This window comes from Lagenorhynchus albirostris, chromosome 1 (genome assembly GCF_949774975.1).
Source record: "Lagenorhynchus albirostris chromosome 1, mLagAlb1.1, whole genome shotgun sequence".
In the NCBI taxonomy this organism is placed as follows: Eukaryota; Metazoa; Chordata; class Mammalia; order Artiodactyla; family Delphinidae; genus Lagenorhynchus; species Lagenorhynchus albirostris.
Window position 1 is genome coordinate 87,405,535 of NC_083095.1, and position 13,055 is coordinate 87,418,589.

Consider the following 13,055-nt stretch of genomic DNA (forward strand, 5'->3'; position numbering starts at 1 on the left):
ACCACTCTTAGTTATTCCCCACAGACCTATGGCTAGTTCATAATCCATACATGATGACCCAAGCGAGCAAAAAGCCAGACCCCTTCAATGTGAAAGTAATAATCATAGCACTTGGTTTCTAAAAAATTGGAAGGTGAGCTGTCCAACATGAAACACTTTATGATTTTCAGAGCTGCATACTTCAAGAGCAGTAGATGACTGTAAACCTGCAGTTCATGTTCTCCCCTTTGTTATAAAAATCTCTTCTGAAATGTTCTTATGCTGTAAGAAAACACTCTCGGGATTTCCCTGGTGGTCCAGTGGTAAAGAATCCACCTTCCAATGCAGGGGACGCGGGTTCGAGCCCTGGTCAGGGAATTAAGATCCCACATGCCACGGGACAACTAAGCCTGCGCGCCACAACTACTGAAGTCGCATGCCTCAATGAGAGAGCCTGCATGCCACAAACTACAGAGCCCATGCTCCCTGGAGCCCACACACCACAACTAGAGAGAAAAACACCTGTGCACCACAACTAGAGAGAAGCCCGCATGTCTCAATGAAGACCCCGCGCACTGCAACTAAGATTCCCACAAAAAATAAAATAAATTTTACAAAAAGAAAACACTCCCAACAAAATTAATGAATAGGCTTGATGCTACATCTGCTATGAGAATCAGACTGAGCAACATGGTTCCTAAGAGTAAACAGTGGATATGTATAAAATACAAAAATACTCTTTTCATTTTTAATGTGGTTTTTAGGTTATATTTCAAAAAAAAACTATAAAATATTTTTATCTTGCAATATTTTAATTCTTTTTGTTCTTGATTAAAATTTTTGCTTGTGGATTAACACTATATATTTATAACAAAGAAAACAGCAAAAGATTCAAATTCTGATCATTTCTTGCAATAACTAACTCCTCTGTAAAATAGTTTTGCTATATGTCAATCCATGCATTAATTATACATCTCATATATTTCATTTTTACATTTTAAAATGTTCCATGGTCTGGTCAACATGTTTGGGAAACTCTGACCTAGAATTATCTTCTCAATTTTAAAATATCCCTAAACCTGCATCCATAATAACATTCTATGGTCTCAAAAGGTTAAATTTTTTAAATTCACTAACTTGATCCCTCCCCCACTTTTTTACAGTGACCATTGTCTAGATGCAGTAAGGAGTGTAATGAAATATGCAGAAAGTTCTCCAAAAGAAAGGAGGAAAAAAGAGCTGATAGTAATGATAAACAGTATACTATCATAAAGGCAGAACCACTGAGGCAAAGATGAAAACCTTAAGTGTATTGAAAAAGACCATGTTTTGTCTCAATGGACAAAAACCAGTCAACTAAATGCCCAACTGCAAAAACAAAACAAAACAAAAAGTACATGTACAAATAATTTTTTAAACTGTAAATATGGGTCATCAAAGACTGTTCTTTAAAAAGTAAGCACAGGGCTTCCCTGGTGGCGCAGTGGTTGGGGGTCCGCCTGCCGATGCAGGGGACACGGGTTCATGCCCCGGTCCGGGAGGATCCCACATGCCGCGGAGCGGCTGGGCCCGTGAGCCATGGCCGCTGAGCCTGCGCATCCGGAGCCTGTGCTCCGCAACGGGAGAGGCCGCGGCAGTGAGAGGCCCGCGTACCGCAAAAAAAAAAGTAAGCACAAAGTTCAGGATTTTGTAGTAGCTTTGGCACTCAAACTTTCCTTTGAGGTTCACACATTTGACTTTTATATGTGTTTCCAGTAACACATAATGTATTAAAGTTGAAGAATACCTATATGCCCCAGGTAGGCTCTTGCTTCTGAAGCTAAGTCACATTCTTCCCCTGCTATTTGGAAATATGAAAATGGGATTTTGTTTGGCACTGTGATAAACACTGGGAAAACATCTTTTAAATTGACACTTCTAGATATGCAAGAAACTAGTAACATTAGCTGCCACTGAGAAAGCAAGCTGGGAGACGAGAGGTCAGGGATGGGACAGAGATCAACTTTTCATTCTATTCTCAAATTTTAAAATGTCATTATGATTACATCTTCTACATCATGTTAAACATACACAATTTTTGCACACATTATTTTTATGTTGAGCTGAATTCAAATGCCTTCAGATACGTTTCATTCCTAAGTCTCTGCATGAAGCCTCCTTTCTTCAGAAGTCCCCATCCTCAACCTCTATTTACAAAACACAGTTCATGTCAACAAACACTTAAAGGATCCAAAGCACTCCCCACTGGCCAAATGTTCAAGAATAATCCATCAGCATCAGTGTAAGACATATTCTATATTTGTGATCTATGAGGTTCCCTCACATTAAGGACTAAATCTTCAGAATTACTCCTCTTTAAATAACTGTGGATCATTTGATTATATCAAAGTCCTAATAGATGTTTAAATTATTAGTACCACTATAGTACCCTGCAGGCAGCAATGCCTACATGCTTTCTTTCTTGAAAAGCATCTCGTCTAAATTATACACACTTTCAGATAAATAAATCAACAAAATTACAACATCAGCTTTGTTCAGAAAATATAGAACATCCTTAAACCAAATGCTTTTGCTAAGCATGCTAGAAGAAAGGATCCATGTTGAACACCCTTCTTCTGAGTTGTTACTTACTTTTTAAATGACATATTTGGAGAGCAAAAGGCATTCAGTTGCATCAATGCACAATGTGGCCCTAAATTACTAGTGGGTGAATTAGGCTAAATTCTTAGACGCAGGCATTTTACAACGACAATCAGGTTGTTTTATCGGTATTTAAGTTAGAGAGCTAAAAAAGAAAAAAAAAGAATCTAAGTAACAATGATGACTTAAAAAGTCCTAAACAGGTAAGTCACACTACCAAGGCACTACTTTTTCAATGTGCTGAAACAGAAATTTCTAAACGTATTATGTGAAAAACTACTGCAAAGTCATTTATATCATAAATTGCAAATCCAAAATACCACTAGTTCTACAATATGCAAATGTACCATATAATTTCACTTTAAATTACTCTCGTTTCCTTTTTCCACTGGACTCCAAACAGGAAAGAAAATGAAAGAGTACAACTCAAGAGTTGAAAGAAAAAGAAAACGCAGGAACCTCAATCAGATCTGCATGACTCATGTTGTGTCAACTGCAAATTTCTGATTTCAAGCCTTTAAAAAAAAGAAACTTCAAGGACCCTTCAAATTATGTTCAAGTCAGATGCTTGATTAGACAATTGAATCACTTTACTGGACTTCATTTTTTTGTCTTGATTCAGATCTCTTCTCTTGCTGCCACAAATATGTTTGTTCAGTGTAAATGGAGTGATGAAGATTGACCTTTCTAGCTGAGCAGCTGGCTGAACAGGATTTTAAATGGTATGCTTAGCATTTTACTCCACTCAATTTAAGGCAAAAGGAAGTGAAATAAAAGTGCATGAATGACAGATCCACATATCTAAGTTTTATTCTAGGAATTTTTCTTTTTAAGATGTCAGGGGTAGGAGTTTTATTAATTAATTTTTTTGCTGTGTTGGGTCTTCGTTTCTGTGCGAGGGCTCTCTCTAGTTGTGGCAAGCGGGGGCCACTCTTCATCGCAGTGCACAGGCCTCTCACTATCACGGCCTCTCTTGCTGCGGAGCACAGGCTCCAGACACACAGGCTCAGTAGTTGTGGCTCACGGGCCTAGTTGCTCTGCGGCATGTGGGATCCTCCCAGACCAGGGCTCGAACCCATGTCCCCTGCATTAGCAGGCAGATTCTCAATCACTGCGCCACCAGGGAAACCCTTATTCTAGGAATTTTGGAGCCTCTGTCCCACTCCTTCTGACAAAGCATCTCACATCAGGGTGAGGTATAACCAGAAGTGAAACGTTGAACTACTACCATGAGAAGCTAAGGACGCCATAACAGAATTAGTAGTGGCTCTGTCTTTTAAGAATTGTCCCTATCTATTTTCCTGTTCTCGGAAAAAAAAATTGGACAGAAGGAAAAAAAGAAATTGCTGTGCCCTTAAACCCTGCCTAGTACCTTGACTCATTCCAGTGTCTTCTCTCTGATTTTCCATCCAATAGCACCAAAATAAGACATCCATTTCCTTCTTTTATACCTCATAACCTGACAAAAAGCAGTCTTGGAAACTCACTATTCTGGATCTTGAAGACCACACATATTATACTTTCAGCATTTTGTAATATTTTTACTCTCCCTAATTCTCATTCCCCCTTACCCAGTTACTGTATACTCCTAACTCAACCCATCACTCACCCATTAAAATCATAAGTATAGGAGACTATGTCTAACTGCCTGAGAAATTACATACTCAAAGCAGCCCTCAAAAACAAATTTCCATGAATATCTAATGAAAAGGAGAAAGAGCCTATATTTATGAAATTTCTTTTAGACCTGCTACCTGATTTTCATTCAATGCTAGCATGTGAGCAAGTGCTAATTTGCCTAGCTGATAGGAAGCTGAGTCCAATCGTTTATTCACAGCAGGCACAATGCTAGAAGCTAAGGATGCAGAGAAAAAAGACTCTTTATTCAAAGTCAGACTTTTCATTCAAAGACCTCAAAGTCTAGTGGAAAAGAGCCTCATAAGCCAACAATCATAATACTGTAGATGCGCCATGATAGGTGTATGTCCAGAGTGGCATGGGAAGACAAAAAAGCATACACCAAACTCAAGTCTAAAGAATCGTGGGAAGTTTCTCAGACAAGGTGGCATTTGATTCAAGTCTGGAGAGATCCTTAGGAGGAACAGGGGTGGGAGTGGGGGGACACGGCATTCTACTTAGAGGAAAAGACACAGCAGTTCAGGGAATTCTCTGGCGGTGCCATGGTTAGGACTTCACGTTTCCACTGCGGTGGGCATGGGTTCCATCCCTGGTTGGGGAACTAAGATCCCACGTGCCATGCAGTGAGGCAAAAGAGACACAGCAGTTCTGTTTGGGACGATGAAAGAGTTCTGGAAATAGACAGTGGTGATGGTTACACAATATTGTGAATGTACTTCATGCCACTGAATTGTACATTTAAAAATGGTAAATTTTATGTTATATATATTTTATTAAAAATTTTTTAAAAGACACATGTCTGAGAGAGTAGAAACACCAAATAAGGTATCTATAGAGAGACTGAGTGGCAGGGAAAAGGATGCAGCTGTATCAAGGCTAGACCCTAAAGGGCTATGTGTTCCATGCTAATGGAGTGTGGAAGCTAACTCAGAAGAGGAGAAAGACTTGGAAGCTTCATGAATGATTAGGAAGCTATTAATATAATCCAGATGAGAAATGAAGGCCTGAACTCTGGAGAGGCAGTGGAGACAAAAAGGATTAACAGATTTCCAAGACTGAAAGACAAAAGAATAAAGAAAATTTGGAGGCTAAACGTGAGCGATCGGGATGAGTCTGGAATGCCTCAGGTTTCTGACTGGAACAAGGAGGCAGATGATGATGCCATTCACCCAGAGAGCGAAAGCAGGTGGACTGGGGAGCACGGTAACTTCTGCTGTGATCTTCCAAGTTTGAACCCTTGTGAATAAAGGATGAAGACCAGCAGTTAGAGGAATTGCAGGATTTCTTAAGTAGGTCTGTGGACTTTTCTTTGCAACAAAGCCCAGCTCTGTGGAGGAAGCCACTTTTCCCCACCTCTGAAAAGAACATGCAATTCTCTGGCACACCAGAATTAAGGGATTTGATAGACTCATGCTGAACAGAGGCAGCTTCTCTGTCAAGGCCCTGAGGTTCTCAGCAGTACCTTCAGTGAGGCTCATCAAGGGTAGCATCTATCAACAAGGGTGAGCCAAAGACGAATAATATGGCACATTTAGGACTCTCAGAAATAACTGGGAGCTATTACAGGATAGACCAGAATCTGACAGGTTGGTAAGAAGGGTTATTATCATTGGGAGAACATAAAAAGGACCTGTTTCATTCTTCCAGGCTACTGAGGCCTGGAGCTTACCAGTTAATACACATTTTAGAAAAGTGATACCATGTTATTCACTAATCCATCTGTAGACCACTCTTGGACATTCAGCAACATGGAGAGCATCTATGTCATAACATTCTTCCATAACTTCATACTTAAGGCTAAATAGTATCTGAGAATATATCATGATTTATTCAATCAGTCCCCTATTGTTGGACATTTAAGTTTGAATGGAGCTTTTCAAACTATTAAATATTAAATCCATCATCACCAATTAAGCACATTTTCATGACAACTAGGAATATCTAAGCATTTTGTTTGAAGATTCTTTGTCCATAAAATTCTCTTTGGATTTTTGTTTAAAAAAAAAAACAACTTGTAAAAAAAAAACCCTATATAACCAGCTAAAAGAATACAAAGCAATTTACCAGCCCTGATTTTATAAGAAGAAAGTAAATTGCTCACTTGTGGAGGGGGTGTTAATTTTATCAAGCCACTAGCGTACCATATTGCACAATGGAAGAGGCAGGTAATTTGCTAAAGGACACCCTGGTGGCACAAAAGAATAAATACATCTCTAGTAAGTAAACCATGTGCTCTTTGTCAGCAGGATCAAATGTATTGTTTTTTATCTCCTTTACCATCCCATGGATACTTATTGGTCCCTTCCTGAGTTGGCAACACATGTAGGCAAAGACGCCTCTACCTGTGCCCATGCTATTCCTTCTACCTGTAATGTCCCACGGCTCCCCCAATTTCTTTTCTTTTCTTTTTTTTTTTATTTATTTTTGGCTGCGTTGGGTCTTCATTGCTGCACCTGTGCTTTCTCTAGTTGCCGCGAGTGGGGGCTACTCTTCGTTGTGGTGCGTGGGCTTCTCATTGCGGTGGCTTCTCTCATTGCAGAGCACAGGCTCTAGGCCCACGGGCTTCAGTAGTTGTGGCACGCAGGCTCAGTAGTTGTGGCTCGCGGGCTCTAGAGCGCAGGCTCAGTAGTTGTGGTGCACGGGCTTAGTTGCTCCGCAGCATGTGGGATCTTCCCAGACCAGGGCTTTAACCCCCTGTCCCCTGCATTGGCAGGCAGATTCTTAACCACTGTGCCACCAGGGAAGCCCTCCCCCAATTTCTGTGCCCAAACAGCTCCTACTTATTATTCAAGACAGTTCAACTGTTACTTCCTCTAGAAAGTCTACCCTGACCACTCTCATGCTGAGCCAAGTGTCCCAAAGTATCCTGTCTATACCTCTGAATACTTAGCACAGTTTATTATGGCGATTTGATATTCACCCACCTAATCATAAGCCTGTTTAGGCTAAGACCTTGGCTTTCACTGTAACACCCTCAGGGTCTAGCACATTGCTTCGTTAAATGTTGCCAAAAAACATGTTAGGACTTAAAGAGCACCACAAAGTCTCACCTGCATATCAATACTCTTACCCACCAGTAATGCTTTCTATTGAGAGTAATTGAGCAACATGCCTAGCTAAAAAGGTTATGTACAGTTTTCTAATAAAATAAAACACAATAATTTTGCAATGCATAATCATTGCTGTGATGCATGGTAATTAAGCAAACAATAAGTGATTGTATAACTTACTACCACTGGTAATTTCCAGGAAGGCACTGGGATGGCATACGGTGATCAACTTCTTTCTCCATCAGAGATGGGACTGATCTTAACTAGTTCTGCTTCTATTTAAATGTCCCAAACTCCAAAACTGCCCTCTACTCCACCATACCTTCCCCTCCTTCTACACACTCTCCACTACAATGATTATTTTCTCTGGAAGTGGGATTCAGCTGAGAGACTGCTTTCTGTGACTTTGTAATGAACTGTCACCTTTAGGAGCCTCACGTTCTGCCATTCCTTCCTGGAATTTTTAGGTAGAGACACTTTCTTAAAGGGTTATAAGAACCTCAGACTCCTCTTTTCCTTCCCTACTTGAAGTGTCTTTTTTCAGTAAACAGGTGCAATAGGTTGAGTGGTATGAATGAAGAAAACCTGTCCTGCCTCAAAACCTCTCCCTTAGATTACAAAGCATTTCCATCATTTACACCTTCATTTAAGTTAACAAATAAACACATATACACACACCTCCTGCCACCAAAAGCAAACAAACTAAGCAAAATAGGTTTATTGGTCACTTAGGTGGTTGAAAGAAGCTGACAATTAATCATACTGGAGGAGAGTTTCGAGGGAAAGTGAGGAAGAGGAGGAGCAGTGGGAACTCTTTTTTTTTTACATCTTTATTGGAGTATAGTTGCTTTACAATGGTGTGTTAGTTTCTGCTTTATAACAAAGTGAATCAGTTATACATATACATATGTTCCCATATCTCTTCTCTCTTGCATCTCCCTCCCTCCCACCCTCCCTATCCCACCCCTCCAGGTGGTCACAAACCACCGAGCTGATCTCCCTGTGCTATGCAGCTGCTTCCCACTAGCTATCTACCTTAAGTTTGGTAGTGTATGTATGTCCATGCCTCTCTCTCACTTTGTCACAGCTCACCCTTCCCCCTCCCCATATCTTCAAGTCCATTCTCTAGTAGGTCCGTGTCTTTATTCCTGTCTTACCCCTAGGTTCTTCATGACATTCTTTTTCTTAAATTCCATATATATGTGTTAGCATACGGTATTTGTTTTTCTCTTTCTGACTTACTTCACTCTGTATGACAGACTCTAGGTCTATCCACCTCATTACAAATAGCCCAATTTCGTTTCTTTTTATGGCTGAGTAACATTCCATTGTATATATGTGCCACATCTTCTTTATCCATTCATCCGATGATGGGCACTTAGGTTGTTTCCATCTCTGGGCTATTGTAAATAGAGCTGCAATGAACATTTTGGTACATGACTCTTTTTGAATTATGGTTTTCTCAGGGTACATGCACAGTAGTGAGATTGCTGGGTCATATGGAACTCTTGTAATGAGGCGGCAAGAGAGCGCTGGCGATGAGAGAATAAGGGATGACAACAGAAAGAGGAAGGAAACTGTGTGGAGCCCAAAGATTCACTTCGAATTTCAGTCTACAGCTGCCCAAGCATCCCTCCTTTCTTCCCCTCTTTTCTAAAAGCCAACTTCCAGGAATTCCCTGGTGGTCCAGTGGTTAGGACTCTGCACTTCCACTGCAGGGGGCACAGGTTCGATCCCTGGTTGGGGAGCTAATATCCCACATGCCGCATGGCACGGCCAAAAAAAAAAAAAACCAGAAAGAAAATGGGGACAATACCACCTGCTCTCAGACCAAGAGAAGTTAGGTGATTGCCCAGGAATACATTAACATTACCTCATCAGTCTAAGAGATGCACTTAAAATACAAGTCCAAAGTTCAATCTTCTTCACCATGATTGAAATATTTCAGATTGAAAGTAAATTCTGGTACACAAATGTTCATAGCAGAACATAACAGCCAAAAAGTGGAAACAATCCAGTGTCTGCCAAACGATGAGTAGATGAACAAGATGTAGTATATCCATACAATGGAATATTATTCAGCAATAAAAAGGAATGAAGTACAACAATGTGAATGTACCTAATGCCACAGAACTGTACACTTAAAAATTGTTAATATGATAAAATTTGTATTTTTTATGTTTTACCACAATTTTTTTTAAAAGAAATGAAGTACTGATACATGCTACAAGCAGGTGAACTTTGGAAACATTTTGCTAGTAAAAGAAGTCATTCACAAAAGGCCACATACTGCATGATTCCATTTGTATGAAATTTCCCAAACAGGCAAACTCATAGAGATGGAAAGTAGATAAGTGGTTGCCAGGAGCTGGTGATAGGAGGGAATGGGGAGTAACTGCTAATAGGTAAAGGGTTTCTTTTGGGGGTGGTGAAAATAAAAATATGAAGTGGAAATAGACACACAACTTTGTGAATATTCTAAAAACCAGTGAACTGTACTCTGCAAAAGGGTGAATTGTATGGTAACTAAATTATGTCTTTTATATTTCACTTTTTAAAAGGAAAATGCTAGTACACAAAGTGCTGATATATATCTGGGACATTTAAGAACATTCAGAAAGTCAGGATTAAGGTAAGACCTCAGGAAGTGCATAAATGATCTATTTGTATATGGGAAAACAGCAATAAGTTACAAAGCACAAACATGACCAACATCATGAAACTAACAACAAACACATTGTTCAGAAAAAAAGTAAGATTGCCAAGATGCTAACTAAATCCACATGAAGTGAAACGTCCAAGTGTTCATTCTTAACCAGATCTGAAAGAGAAGAAAGTGAATGTCTCATGAACAGAACTTTTGCAGGGTCTCACGTTAGGGTCAAAAGCTGCTGTCTCCCTCTCCTCTCCACTGTGCTAAGATTTTTAACAAGGCCTCTTCTCTTGTTGCATGGGGTGAATGTGCAGCTGATTAGAGGCCCTGAAGGTTGCCTAGTCAAGTGCCTCCACTTCATGTCATAAGAGCCAAATTAAATGTCGACAGACATCATTATCCATTTTTAACCCCACATTCTCTATCTCTGCCTTTCTTCCAGCAAGAAGTCTTTCAAATCTGCATGCTCCATTTTATGCTGCTCCTTAACCTGGGCACCGTCTCTTAGGAAAGCAAGACAAGAGGCTTCTCTATCTCCTGCTCCTCACTATCCTCTCTACCTTTCATTTCTACAGCCTCACTTCCTTCCACACAATGTCTACCCACCCCCATCATGTTTTCTTTGGTTTCCCGAAACATCCTTCCTTACTAGTGCATGTATGTGGTGGTCATCTTAGCAGATTGCGAGAAGACAAGTCCAAGATTTTTCTCATTTCATCGTCTGATATAATAGTCTACTAATGCACTTCCAAATGATGATCTAGCCTGAGATTCCAGCACTTGATCACGGTACACTCTCTTTGTGTACTGATTATTTTTGTATCTTTAAGCACACTTTTTTGGTTATAGGAAAATATACTTTTTCTAACTTTTATGGATTTGTTTAACAACATTTACTGACTACTCACCATGTTTGAAGCACATATTATTGGTCATTCTTTGCAGATTCAGAATTATTCTTTAAACTAAAATCAGCCTACATTATTGAAAAAGCAAGAAATAAGTGCTGGTGAGGATGTGGAGAAAAGGGAATGTCCCTTCATGCACTGTTGGTGGGAATGTAAACTGAAGTAGCCACTATGGAAAACAATATGGAGACTCCACAAAACATTAAGAACAGAACTACCATATGACCCAGCTATTCCACTTCTGGATATTTATCTGAAGAATACAAAAAAAATTCAAAAATATGCACCCCTATGTTCATGGCAGCATTATTTACAATAGCCAAGATATGGAAACAACCATATGAATGGATAAATTTATCCATTTATGATGGATAAATAAGATGTGGTATATATCAATGGAATATTACTCAGCCATAAAAAGGAACAAAACAGTTATTTGTAGTGAGGTGGATGGACCTAGAGACTGTCATACAGAGTGAAATAAGTCAGAAAGAGAAAAACAAATACCATATGCTAACACATATATATGGAATCTAAAAAAAAAAATGGTCATGAAGAACCTAGGGGCAAGAAGGGAATAAAGACCTACTAGAGAATGGAGTTGAGGATACGGGGAGGGGGAAGGGTAAGCTGGGACAAAGTGAGAGAGTGGCATGGACATATATACACTACCAAACACAAAATAGATAGCTAGTGGGAAGCAACCGCATAGCACAGGGAGATCACTTCGGTGCTTTGTGACCACCTAGAGGGGTGGGATAGGGAGGGTGGGAGGGAGGGAGATGCAAGAGGGAAGAGATATGGGAACATATGTATAACTGACTCACTTTGTTATAAAGCAGAAACACACCATTGTAAAGCAATTTTACTCCAATAAAGATGTTAAAAAATAAAATAAAATAAAGATGTGGTATATATATACAATAGAATACTACTCAGCCATAAAAAAGATAAAATCTTGCCACTTGTGACAATATGAATAAAGCTTGAGGGTATTATGCTGAGAGAAATCAGATGGAAAAATACAAATATCATGTGATTTCACTTGTACATGGAATATAAAAAACAACAAATAAATGAAAATAAGTGAACAAACAAAAACAAACACATAGATACAGAGAACAGAGTATTGGTTACCAGAAGGGAAGGGAGGTGAGGAGGTGAGAGAAATGGGTAAAGGGGATCAACAGTATGGTGACAGATGGAAACTAAACTTTTGGTGGTAGGCACGCTGTAGTGTTGAAATATAATATTACAAACCAATGTTGCCTCAATAAATAAAATTTTAAAAGAAAAAAAGCAGCCTTAATAATGGAGAAAGGTATGCATATGTATGGGAAATCCCTCTACCTTCCTCTCAATTTTGCTATAAATCTAAAACTGCTCTAAGAAAAAAAGAAAAGTCTTTCAAAAATTAGCCTAAAGATCAAAGATCATATATGAAACTCGACTGTGACAATCATAAACAGCATCATACAATAATAAAAATTAACAGAATGCAAGCCTATTCACTAGCAGGATAAGGGCTACAGAAAGTAAAGTTTAAAATTTAGTTCATATTTTGATGGATGCATAGAAATAATGGATTTTTCTGCCCAGCATAACTGCCTTCTAACTTTCTGGGTCTTGGTGGGAGATACTGTAGAAACTGAAAACATCAGACACTCACTTTCCTAGCCTTCCTTGCAGCTGGAATACAGCATATGACTCTGGCTTGGCCAATCAAACACTTCTACCCTGGACCTTGACTCTGAAGCTGTGACAGTGAAGAAGGACGGACCAAAGAGAATACATGCTGGTGGCAGACACAGGCAGCTAAGACAGTTGCAGCACCAATATCAAGTGTACAGGGGCAGAAATGGCAGGAATGTGACACTGGTACCTAGTTTCCAGTATCCTTGGTGACAGTGGGGCAAGTTGTGGCATCAGAGACAGAGACAGCAGTGTCTTTTCCAGACAGGCTCTACAGTGTTATTCTTGGTTCTGGGTGCTCTCTAGCTTCCCTTGCTGTTGTCCATTTTCCAAACCTGCTTTGTATCCTCCCTATAAGTTTTCTGAGCTGTGTAATGTCTTATCAATAAATTTCTCTTCTGTTAAAATCAGCCAAAGTCAGTTCTGTTGCTTGCAAGTAAGAACTTTGATACAATGGGCTAATGGCTGGCAGGTAGCAGATATTAATCTAATTCC

The 13,055-nt window shown here is 39.6% G+C and overlaps 1 protein-coding gene and 1 non-coding gene across 5 annotated transcripts in view; one reads left to right on the top strand and one right to left on the bottom strand.

The window, feature by feature from the left end:
* FRMD5 (FERM domain containing 5) overlaps positions 1-13,055 on the bottom strand; it is a 340,836-nt gene that overhangs the window by 295,258 nt on the left and 32,523 nt on the right. The gene's annotated exons all lie outside the window — the stretch shown is intronic.
* On the top strand, positions 8,983-9,055 carry TRNAG-UCC (transfer RNA glycine (anticodon UCC)). Its single transcript has one exon. It is a non-coding gene; the product is annotated as a tRNA-Gly (tRNA).